Source organism: Callospermophilus lateralis, chromosome X, assembly GCF_048772815.1.
Source record: "Callospermophilus lateralis isolate mCalLat2 chromosome X, mCalLat2.hap1, whole genome shotgun sequence".
Lineage (NCBI taxonomy): Eukaryota > Metazoa > Chordata > Mammalia > Rodentia > Sciuridae > Callospermophilus > Callospermophilus lateralis.
This window is the reverse complement of record NC_135325.1, coordinates 47,168,841-47,180,819: the sequence shown is the minus strand read 5'-3', so window position 1 is coordinate 47,180,819 and position 11,979 is coordinate 47,168,841. Positions and strand designations below refer to the sequence as shown.

The 11,979-nt window shown below is 36.4% G+C and overlaps 2 pseudogenes; both read left to right on the top strand.

Annotated features, from left to right (window-relative positions):
* The first annotated feature begins 1,749 nt into the window (after positions 1–1,749).
* LOC143638915 (large ribosomal subunit protein eL8 pseudogene) lies at positions 1,750–2,621 on the top strand (annotated as a pseudogene).
* A 2,905-nt stretch (positions 2,622–5,526) lies between these two features.
* Positions 5,527–6,887, top strand: LOC143638521 (ribosome biogenesis protein NSA2 homolog pseudogene; annotated as a pseudogene).
* Positions 6,888–11,979: the final 5,092 nt, after the last annotated feature.

Sequence of the window (11,979 nt, the reverse complement as noted above, 5' to 3'; positions counted from 1 at the left end):
AGGTTAAGACAAAAGTATTAAAACTAGCTATATCTAAAATAACTTAATTATCCATACACAATAAGAAAGTTGTAAACTGTGACATCAAAAATATAAAATTGGGGAAGTAAAAGTGCTGAGCTATTGAATGCAAAGCTGTTAAAAGATTAAAATAAACTGATAATAATTATAAAATGTTTTATCTAAGCCTTATGGTTGCCACAAAGCAAAATCTATAGTAGATACACTAAAGTTAAAGAGAAACAAAACAAAGAACACTACCACAGAAAATTATAAAATAACAAAGGAAGACAATGATAGAGGAAGAAAGAAACAAAGCCTTTACAAAACAACCAGAAAGCAATTAATAAAATGATAACAGTAAATCCTTACCTACAAAAATTACTTTAGGGCTGAGGTTGTAGCTCAGTGGTAGAAAACTTGCCTAACACATGTGAGGCCCTAGGTTTGATTCTCAGCATCACATATAAAATAAAGGTACATTGACAACTAAAAAAAAAAAACTTTTAAAATTTATTTTAAATGGGGGTGCTGGGGTTGTGGCTCAGTGGTAGAGTGCCTGCCTAGCACATGTGAGGCACTGGGTTCGATTCTCGGCACCACATTAAAATGAAATAAAGATATTGTGTCCACCTACAACTAAAAAAGATAAACATTTTAAAAAATTTAAAAATTACTTTAAATGTAATAGACTACATTTAACAATCAAAAGACAAAGTGGCTGAATGTACATATGAATAAGACCCAACTATCTGCTACATATAGGAGAACTGCTTAATCTTTAAGGATATATGTAGACTGAAATTGAGGTAATGGAGAAAGATATATCATGTAAATGACAAATTAGATGAAACAGACCTCAAATCAGAAACTATCACAAGAGGAAGTCATATTAGGATGATAATTGGGTCAATTAATCAAGAATATACAAAAATGGTAAATATTTATGCATATAAATATACAAAGCAAATACTCAGAAATATGAAAGGAGTTATGAACAGCAATATATTAAGAATAGAAGATGTCAATACTCTACTTCAATATAGCTCATCCAAACAGAAAATTAATAAGGTAACATTGGACTTGAACTATACTTTATACCAAATACACCTAACAGGCATATACAAAATATTTTATTCAACAAAAACATAATTCATATTCTTCTCAAGCAAATGAAGAACTTTCTCTAGGATAGATAATATGTCAGGCCACAAAACAAGTCCTAATGACTTTAAGAAGATTGAAATCATATCACATATCCATTTTGACCACAATGGTATGAAACTAGAATCAGTAACATGAGGAAGACTGTAAAATTCACAAATATATGAAAATTAAATGAGTCTCTTGAACAATCAATGAGTCAAAAAAGAGAAAGAAATCAAAGGAGAAATGAAAAAAAATCTTGATACAAACAGAAATGCAGCATACCAAAGATTATGAGATGCACCTAAAGCCTAAGAGGGAGCTTTATTAGTGAAAATGCCTACATTATAAAAGAAGGAACTTAAGTAAACAATCTAATGTTACACCTCAGGTAAAAACTTTAAGTAGAAAAAAGTAAACCCATAGTTAATAGAAAGAAGAAAATAATACAAATGAGAGGGGAAAAAAAGAAAAGAAACATAGTCAAGAAAATCCAAAGATGAGATCAATGAAATGAGTTGGTTTTGTGAAGATAAATAAGATTCACAAATTTTTAGATAAACTAAGAAAAATAAGAAAAGGCTCTCTCCTCCTGCCGACCAAGATGCCGAAGGGAAAGAAGGCCAAGGGGAAGAAGGTGGCCCCGCCCCCCCCCCCCCCCCCCCCCCCGTGGTCAAGAAGCAGGAGGCTAAGAAGGTAGTGAACCCTCTCTTCGAGAAGAGGCCGAAGAACTTCGGCATCGGACAGGACATCCAGCCCAAAAGGGACCTTACCCGCTTTGTAAAATGGCCCCGCTACATCCGGCTGCAGCGGCAAAGGGCTATTCTCTATAAGCGGCTGAAAGTGCCTCCTGCGATTAGCCAGTTCACCCAGGCCTTGGACCGCCAAACAGCTACCCAGCTGCTTAAGCTTGCCCACAAGTACAGACCTGAGACCAAGCAGGAAAAGAAGCAGAGACTGTTGGCCCGGGCTGAGAAGAAGGCTGCTGGCAAAGGGGATGTTCCCACAAAGAGACCACCTGTCCTTCGAGCAGGGGTCAATACTGTTACCACCTTGGTGGAGAACAAGAAGGCTCAGCTGGTAGTGATCGCACATGATGTGGATCCCATAGAGCTGGTTGTCTTCCTGCCTGCCCTGTGTCGCAAGATGGGAGTTCCTTACTGCATCATCAAGGGGAAGGCTAGGCTGGGTCGTCCGGTTCACAGGAAGACATGCACCACCATTGCCTTCACACAGGTTAACTCGGAAGACAAAGGAGCTCTGGCTAAGTTGGTGGAAGCTATCAGAACCAACTACAATGACAGATATGATGAGATCTGTTGCCACTGGGGAGGCAACGTCCTGGGTCCAAAATCTGTGGCTCGCATTGCCAAGCTGGAAAAGGCAAAGGCTAAAGAACTCGCCACTAAACTGGGATAAATGTATGCTTTTTGCATTTCTGTACATAAAAATAATAAATTGTCCTTCATCCAGTGTCTTGGGCTGAAGGCAATAAACTTGTTTCAGGCAGTAGCAAGGGCATGCCCTGTAGCGTGAGAGCTTTAGAAACTCATTGTGTAATTTGCATGAAAAGGCTGTATATAGCAGTAAAATGCTCAGAAACCAAGCCAGGGTTTTGTGATTGACCAGTCACTGTCTTATTTAAGGTAGCAATGAATGTGAGGCTATAAAGCATTTATTTATACTGATAATACATGATCCAGTAAAAAAAAAAAAAGAAAAATAAGAAAAGACTCAAATAAATAAAATCAGAAATGAAGAGGAGACATTACAACTGATACCATAGAAATACAAAGGATCATAAGTGACCACTATGAAGTTATACACCAACAAATGGAAAACATAAAGAAATGGATAAATTGGTAGAGGCAACCTATGAAGACTGAATCATGAATAAGTAGAAAAATCTGACCAGACTAATAATAGAAAGCAGTTTGAATCAGTAATAAGAAGTCCCCACAAAAGAAAAGTTCAAGACTTGATGGCTTCACCTAAATTCTATGAAACATTTAAGGACTAATAACGAATCTCAAACTCTCCCCCAAAACTGAAAAGGATGGAACATTTCCAATTTTATTTTACAAGGCATTACCCTAATACCAACCAGACAAGCATACTTCAAGAAAAAAAAATTACAGGCTAATATCTCTGAGAGACATACATGCAAAAATTCTTTAAAAATACTAGGAAATCAAATTAAAAACATATTAAAATAATTGTATACCATGGTCAAGTGGAATTTATCCCTGACATGTAAGGAACATTTAAAACATACAAATTAACAAATTTGATATATCACAGCAGAATGATGAGAAAATCATATCTCAAAAAATGCAGAGACATATGACAAAATTCAACATCTTTTCATGATTTTTTTTAAGAAAATCAACAATTTGAGTATAGAAAGAATGAACTTCAACAAAACAGAGGCCCACAGCTAACATCATAGTCAATGTTGCAAAGCTAAGATCAGATGCCAGACAAGGATACCCACTCTTGCCACTTCTAAACATGGTATTAAAAGACCTCAGGCTTGGATCAAAGCTCAGTGGTAGAGTCTGCCTACTGTGCACAGATCCTGGGTTTAATACCAGCACTGAAATAAAAATAGAAGACCTAGCCCAAACAATTAGACATGGAAAAGAAATAAAAGGCTTTCAAATCAGAAAGGAAAAAGTAAAATTGTCCCCAAAGCAGGCATCATCTTATATATTAAAAACCCTAAAGACTACCAAAAAACCATAAGAACTAATAAATGAATTCATGAAATTTTCAGGTACAAAATCAATATTTGAAAAAGTCAGTGTACTTCTATATACTAAAAATGAAATTACCCACAAAAAAAGTGAAAATCTCATTCATAATAGCAGTAAAGAGTAAAGCCCATAGGAATAAATTTACCCAAGGAGGCTTGGATATAGAGTCCCCCAAATACTCATGTGTTGATCACTTGGTCTCCCAATGAACCAATGTTCAGAGATGGAGCTTTGGGAAGTTATTGGTCCATGAGGCTCTGACCTCATCAGTGGATTATTCCATGATACCTGAATGAACTACTGGAAGGTGATGGAAACTGTAGGCATGGTTGAAGTAAGAAAGTTGCTGAGGGCATGCCCTTGGGGATGATATCTTGTCCCAGTTCCCTTCCTCCTCCTTCCCCTCCTCCTCCTCCTTGTTCTTCTTTCTGTCTCTCCCTCCCTTACTCTGCTTCCCAGCTGCCATGAACTGACAATTTTTCTCTGCCACACCCTTCCACCATGACGTTCTGCCTTGCCTCAGCCCCAAAGCAATGGAGCTAGCCAACCAAGGGCTGAAACATTTGAAATCATGAGCCAAAGTAAATCTTTCCTCCTTTAAGTTGTTATTGTCAGGTATTTTGATCACAGTGACTAAGAGGTAAAAGATCTCTTCACTGAAAACTATAAAACATTGATAAAAGAAATTGTAGAAGAAACAAATAAATGTAAATATATCTTTATGTTCAAGATCAGAATTAATATTATTAAAGTATCCATACTGCCCAAAGAGAACTGCAAATTCATTGAAATACCTATCAAATTCCAATGACATGATTCACAGAACTATTTTTTTAATCCTAAAATTTGTATGGAACCTCAACAGATCCTGAATAACAAAAGCAATCCTGAAGAAATAAAAGATAAGGGCATCACACTTTCTAATTTCAAATTATATTACAAAGCTATAGTAATCAAAACACTAGGGTAGGGCTGGGGATATAGTTCAGTTGGTAGAGTGCTATATGTACAAGGCCCTGGGTTCAATCCCCAGCACCACACACACACACACTCTCTCTGGTAGTGTCATAAGGGAAGACCCATAGACCAATGGAGCAGTATAGAGATCCCAGAAAAAACCTGCACACATACAAGTCATCTAATCTTCAAAAATGGTGGCAAGAGTTGAGGAGGATATTGAAAAAAACTACATGTTTTATTGTGTGTATGTATTAATATGTAACAACAAATCCCACCAATATGTACAACTATAATGCACCAATAAAAAGTCTGGAAGAAAAAAACTAATGACTCAAACACACAAATACTCGTGTGCATGCATGCATACACACACGCATACACACACACACACACACACACACACAAAGGTGGAAAGAGTATACAATGAGAAGATAGTCTCTTCAATAAATTTTTCTGAGAAAACTGGATATTTGCATGCAAAAGAATAAAACTGGAATCCTTATCTTGTACCATAAACATTAACTCAAAATGGATTAAAAATATAAACAGAACACCTGAAACCATAAAACTCCTAGGATAAGACATAGGGGGAAAACTCTAACACTGGTCTCTGCAACAATTTTTTTTTAATTTGACACCAAAAGCACAGAAAACAAAAACAAAAATGAACAAGTAAGTAAAACTTCATCAATCTAAAAGATATTCTTCACAGCAAAGGAAGCAATCAACAAAATGAAGGCAACCTAGGAAAAGAAAATATTTTTTGTAAACCCTGTATCCAATAAAAGATTAATAGCTAAAATGGATAGAAATTACAATATAATAGGTAAAAAATAATAATCCATGTAAAATGGGGAAAAGACCTAGATAGACATTTTTGCAAAGAAGACATACAAATTGCCAATGGGTAAATGAAAAGATTCTGAACATAATTAATCATCAGAGAACTGCAAATCAAAACTACAATGAGCTATTTTTCCTGATGTGTGCTATGCAGAGTCACTCATCTCTGAAACCTGAAAATTGAGAGTTTCTTTGTACCCTGGTGGCTGTATCCAGTAGCTCTGTGACTGTTACAGAGCCACAAAATTGACATATTGAATTACTCTGTAAATGCTATTGATATCATTTGGACTAGTATGAGAAAAAAGAAAATGAAGCAAAGTTAGGAGGCTCATGAATGTTCAAAGAAGAAAAAAAAAAGATTGTGTTGAAGGCTAAACTACCTTAATCAGCAGCATGCTGAGAAAATAAAGAAAAAAATGACTGAGATGTATGAAAAGAAACACACAAAACAAAAGAATGTTGAAAAGACTCCACAGGAAGCAGTATCTGCCTATCTGCTCCACAAAGACTATCAAGAGAAACTATTTCCCAATATGATTTTTAAAATGAAAAAAGAAGGCAGGAAAATGGTAAGCCTCTCTACCCAAAGTTTATGCCTAGAGAGAAACCTGAATATTAAAATTTACTTGAATGGAAAAAAAGAGAAAAGACTGCATGGCTCTTAATGTCTGCTTTGTTGAAGATCGCATTATGAGAAAACCACCTAAATATAAAGATTAATTAAGACAATGGGCTTAAATTTCATGAAGGCCCATGTGACACATCCTGAACTGAAAGCCACCTTTTAAACCTGCCAATATTTAGTATAAAAAATAATTGCTTCCCACCATCATGTATATCCATAAGAATGGGGTCCTAATTAGAATAAGATATATTCCATGCTTGTATAATTATATCAGAATGAATTCTACTGTCATGTATAACTAAAAAGAATCAATAAAATTAAAAATAGAAAATTATTTTTGTAGGAACATGATAAAAAATATTTAAAAAATAAAAGATAATTCCTCATCCCTACTATACTCAACTTTTGGTCTTATTACCAAAGACACTGTCAGTGAAGTAAACAGGAGCAAGTTGGACATTGTGACACAAGGTGCCAAGGTTATTTGTGGGAAAATATGTCCAGGTTATCAGCAATCCTGAAAATGAATGCATAATGCAGTCTTACTGATTTGACAGCACTTTCATGAAGTATCTCCTTATAATTATTGAACATTACAAACCAGGAAATCACCATTACTATGATGTTTCTGAATATTAACAAATAGCCTTGTGCATGTACAATCATCAAGAGAATTTTATTTTGAGACAGGGTCTATTTATATTGCCCAGGTTTGTTTTGGTTCAACTGATGCTCCTGCCTCAACTCCCAGTACCGAGGAATACAGATGTACCACTACACCTGGATAGTCAAAGAACTATTTATTAAGTTGTTGAAAATATTACAATAACCTTTTTAAAATAAGAAAACACCACGAGGACACAGTGGCATGTGCCTATCATCCCAGCTCCTTAGGAGGCTGAGGCAGAATGAGCACTTCAGCCCAGAAGTTCAGCATCAGCCTGAGTAACACAGGCAGACTCCACCTCAAAAAATAATAATAATACAGGCCATGCATGGTGGCACATGCCTCTAATCACAATTTGGGAGACTGAGGCAGGAGGATCACAAGTTCAAAGCCAGCCCCAGCAAATTAGCATCCCTGGATTCAATCCCCAGCATCAAAAAATAAATTAATAATAAAAATATGAAAAATTCTTGAGATTTGATGCACATTATGGTGACTAATAATATTGTATAGAAGAAATTTGCTGAGAGTAGACCTCAAGTATTCTCATATACACATTAAAAACATAAATGTTTGAGATGATAAAGAAGTTGATTAGATTTTTCAATCTAATTAATATATAAATCATTTAATAATATATATGTACACCAAAACATCAATTTTATACCTTAAATATAAGCAATGTTTATTTATAAATCATACCTCAATTTTAAAACACAGGGGTAATTCTTCATGACCTTACATTTGGAAGTGGATTCTTACTTATGAAAGCCAAAGCACAAACCATACAAAAGAAAAAAAAATAGATAAATTGGACTTCTATTTTTAAAATTTTTGTGCATAAAAGTACACTACTACAAAGTGAAAAGACAACCTACAGAATGAGAGAAAGTATTGATAAACCACATATCTGATAAAGGTCTCATATTCAAAGTATTTAAGGAATGTTTACATCTCAACAACAATAAGACAAACAACCCAATGAAAAATAGGCAAGGGACTTAAATAGATATTTCTCTAAAGAAGATATACAAACAGCCAATAAGTACAGGAAATGATGCTCCACAGTATTAGCCATCAGGGAAATGTGAATCAAAACCACATTGAGCTACCACTTCACACCCACCAGATGTTAAGTATTGGGGAGGATGTGGAAAAATTAAAATCCTCATGCATTGCTGGTCAGAATCTCAAATGGTACACTGCTATGGAAAATAGTGTGGCATGTTTTCAAAAAGTTAAACAGTATTACCACGTGACCCACCAATTCAGCTTACACATATATTCCCCAAATTGAAAATAAGCATTATGAGGCCTTGGGTTTGATCATGAACACCACAAAAAAAGGAGGAGGAAGAAGAGGAGGAGAAGGAGGAGAAGCATTGAAATCAAGCACTCCAGGCAAGCATGTACTTTTACACAAATATTCATCAATAGTCCAAAGTTAGAAATAAACCAAATATGTCCATCAATGATGAACAGATGATAAACAAGTGTGGAATACAAACATAGTGAAAAATTATTTGTCCATAAAGATGAAGAATTGATAAAGGTTACAAGATGAATGAACCTCAAAAACATTATGCCTGGTAAATAAGCCGTACACAAAGAGTCATATATGGTATGAATCCATTTATATCAAATATCCAGAATAGGTAAATTCATAGTGATAGAAAATCAGTATCAGGGGCTGGGGTTGTGGCTCAGCGGTAGAGTGCTCCCCTATTACGGGTGAGGCCCTGGGTTCGGTCCTCAGCACCACATAAAAATAAATGAATTAATTAAAGATATTGTATCCAACTACAACTAAAAAATAAATTTAAAAAAAGAAAGTAATTACCAGAGGATGGGGGGGTAAATGGGGCATAAATGATTGATGTGTATAGAGTTTTCTTTTGGGGTGATGTAATGTTTTAGAACTAGATAGAAGTGATGACTGCACAATGTTGTAAATATTCTACCTGCCACTATATCGAACACCTTGAAATAGTTATTTTTTTAAAGAGAGATAAGAGAGAGAGAGACAGAGAGAGAGAGAGAGAGAGAGAGAATTTTTTAATATTTATTTTTTAGTTTTCAGTGGACACAACATCTTTATTTTATTTTTATGTGGTGCTGAGGATAGAACCCAGTGCCCCACACATGCCAGGTGAGCACGCTACCGCTTGAGCCACATCCCCAACCCCCAAAATAGCTAATTTTTGATATGAGAGTTTCACTTTCAAAACAATCATCAAAAAAAGATAAATGAAACCTAATCATCCTGAGGACCTCTCTATGGTTTACATAAATGTTTCAAAACCATGATTTAGAGACAGGTAGAGGCAGGAAAAAGATCCTTGGGATGGGAGTCTAGAAATCAGGATTTAGGATTGACTATTAATTAGCTTTGTAAGCTGAGGCAAGTTATGTAGCATCTTTGGATAGCTCTTGCATTTGCAAAAGGCAAAATCTCAAATTTGCTGCCTCTACAATAAAAACTTCAAAAGAGTCACCCATAAGAATAGCCCTACAAAGAATCATACTCACAAAAATACTCACCCAATCTCCTGGACTTGCTGAGAGTGACAGAATGAGTCAATGAGTGGGAATGCACTAGATGAAAAAGGGCTGGCTGAATTAAAAAGTAGTTAAATCTACCCATTTCATTCATTCAGAAAGCAATTTTTGAGTACCAAATATATACCAAACAGTGTACTAGTTTCTGAGGCTACAGAAACTAGTACACTACTGCATGAGATAGGAAAACAGATAATTATAATAGGGTATGATAAAGATATATGATATGGAATGCATTGAGATTCTGTGGGATCACACAGGTATATAACCTCACTCAATATGGAAAGATGTCTGAGATGAAGTAATAAAAAGTTGCCAGGCAAAATGATATGGAGAGAAGACTCAAACCAAGAAGATGGAGATGGCATAAATGGTTATGGATACCTTAAACAAATTGGTGTCTGCAGGGGACTTCAAACAGCTCAGCATTGCTGTAGCTTAAATAGCAAGAAAGAGAACAGCAAAAACAACAAAAGAAAAAAAAAAGTTTATGTGAAAGGATCATGCCGGATCTTACAGGCCCTGAAAGGAATTTGAACTTTCTCTTAAGAGGAATGGGAAGCCATTGAAGGATTTAAGGATCCAGAGTTCCATATCAGATTTATATTTTAAGATTATTTTGGCATTGTAGAGAATGAAGTAGAGAGGGCCCAGATTGGTGGTAGGGACATCAGGTAGAAGATAATAACAATAGTTCTGATCTAAAGTCATGAGGGTTTGGCCAGGTATGGTGGCTCACACCTGTAATTCCAGTGACTTGGAAGGCTAAGACAGGAGGATCACAAGTTCAAGGACAGCCTTAAAACTTAGTAAGGGGCTGGGGATGTAGCTCAAGCGGTAGCATGCTCGCCTGGTGTGCGTGGTCGCTGGGTTCAATCCTTAGCACCACATACAAATAAAGATGTTGTGTCCACCGAAAACTAAAAAATAAATATTAAAAAATATTCTCTCTCTCTCTCTCTCTCTCTCTCTCTCTCTCTCTCTCTCTCTCTCAATCTCTCTCTCTCTCTTAAAAAAAAAACTTAGTAAGACTCTGTCTCAAAATAAAATAAAATAAAAGGGCTAGGGTATAGCTCAATGGTAAAGAGCCCCTGGGTTCAAGTCTTAGTAGAATAAAATAAAGCAATAAGGGTTTAAATAAAGGCAATGGAAATAGAACAAAGCAGATGGAGTTGAAATATATTTAGGAGATAAAAATCAACAGGACTTGCTGAGGGATTTGGGTCTATCAGGTAATGGAAGCTGGTGATATATGGATGACTTCATAGTTTCTAGGTTAGGTACCTGGTAGATAATCATAATTCCAAGAAAAATTGGAAACTCAAGAATAGGATCATGTTTATTAGTAATATGATGGATTCCATGTTGAACATGTTAAGATTATGGTTCCTGTGGTACATACAAGTGCCTTGATACATTATTTGCAACTTGGGAATGATAATGGACATATAGAATTGAGGGTCACCAGAATGTAAATAGTAGTTGAAACTTAGTGCCTCAAGAGATTATTTTAGATGATCTTTGGAGAATCTTCCAGCTTCAGGATTAAAAATCCTTCATTATACCTCCTCTTTTTCCTTCCTTTTGATGATCTCCTATGGAAGAATAAAGATAAGTTTATAGGAAATAATTGAATGGAGTAAAAGTGACAGCTTTACGGATCATAAATGGAAGACAGTTCTAGATAGGAAAGAAACATAGGCAGAAAAAAAATAATTTAAGATCTTCAGGAGAAGCTGAACTGCACAGTCAGTCAGCTATTGGCACAGATATACAATGCTCCGAGCAGGCCATTTAGATCTTGATGTTGATCCAGACAAGACTGTCCCTACCCTTGACTTGGCACAACAAGTTGGCATCAGATACTGCTACCTTGAAGTTCATGCCTGTGACTGCCAGCGCAGTGGCCCAGGAACTATGTTTAGAAGGCCATGTGCATGGCTTCTCTGCTCTGTATCCAAATGGAGGAAATTCACTTGGCTGATTTTCGGAAACACTCTCTAGGAGGAATGTGAAGCAGGTTTCTAATCTTGCTCTGCTTAGACATAAATTAAGATCTTGTTTGTTCAGAATGACTACTGCGCCATCCTGCCAGAAACTCCACTGTGCTCTCTGGGGTGTGCAACCTCTGTTTATTAGGTTATTTTGTTGGCCAGGGGCTCACACTGTGCTTTGTTCTCTTTGCTCCGCCGCTCCCATGGACTGGCTGCCGAGCAAACCAGACGGTGACCCCTGATTCACTCTTCCATCAATTCTATTCATATCTCTTCGTTGTCTTTGGATGGCGTGATCAAGCACCTCAAAGCAGATGCTGGGAGCCTTGTGTACTGCTCCAGAGTGACAAGCTCCTCCCAGGCCCTGGAGACACATAGGAAATCCAGCTGCAAGGCCTCTCCTCCTGGCCCCACCCAACGATGGCA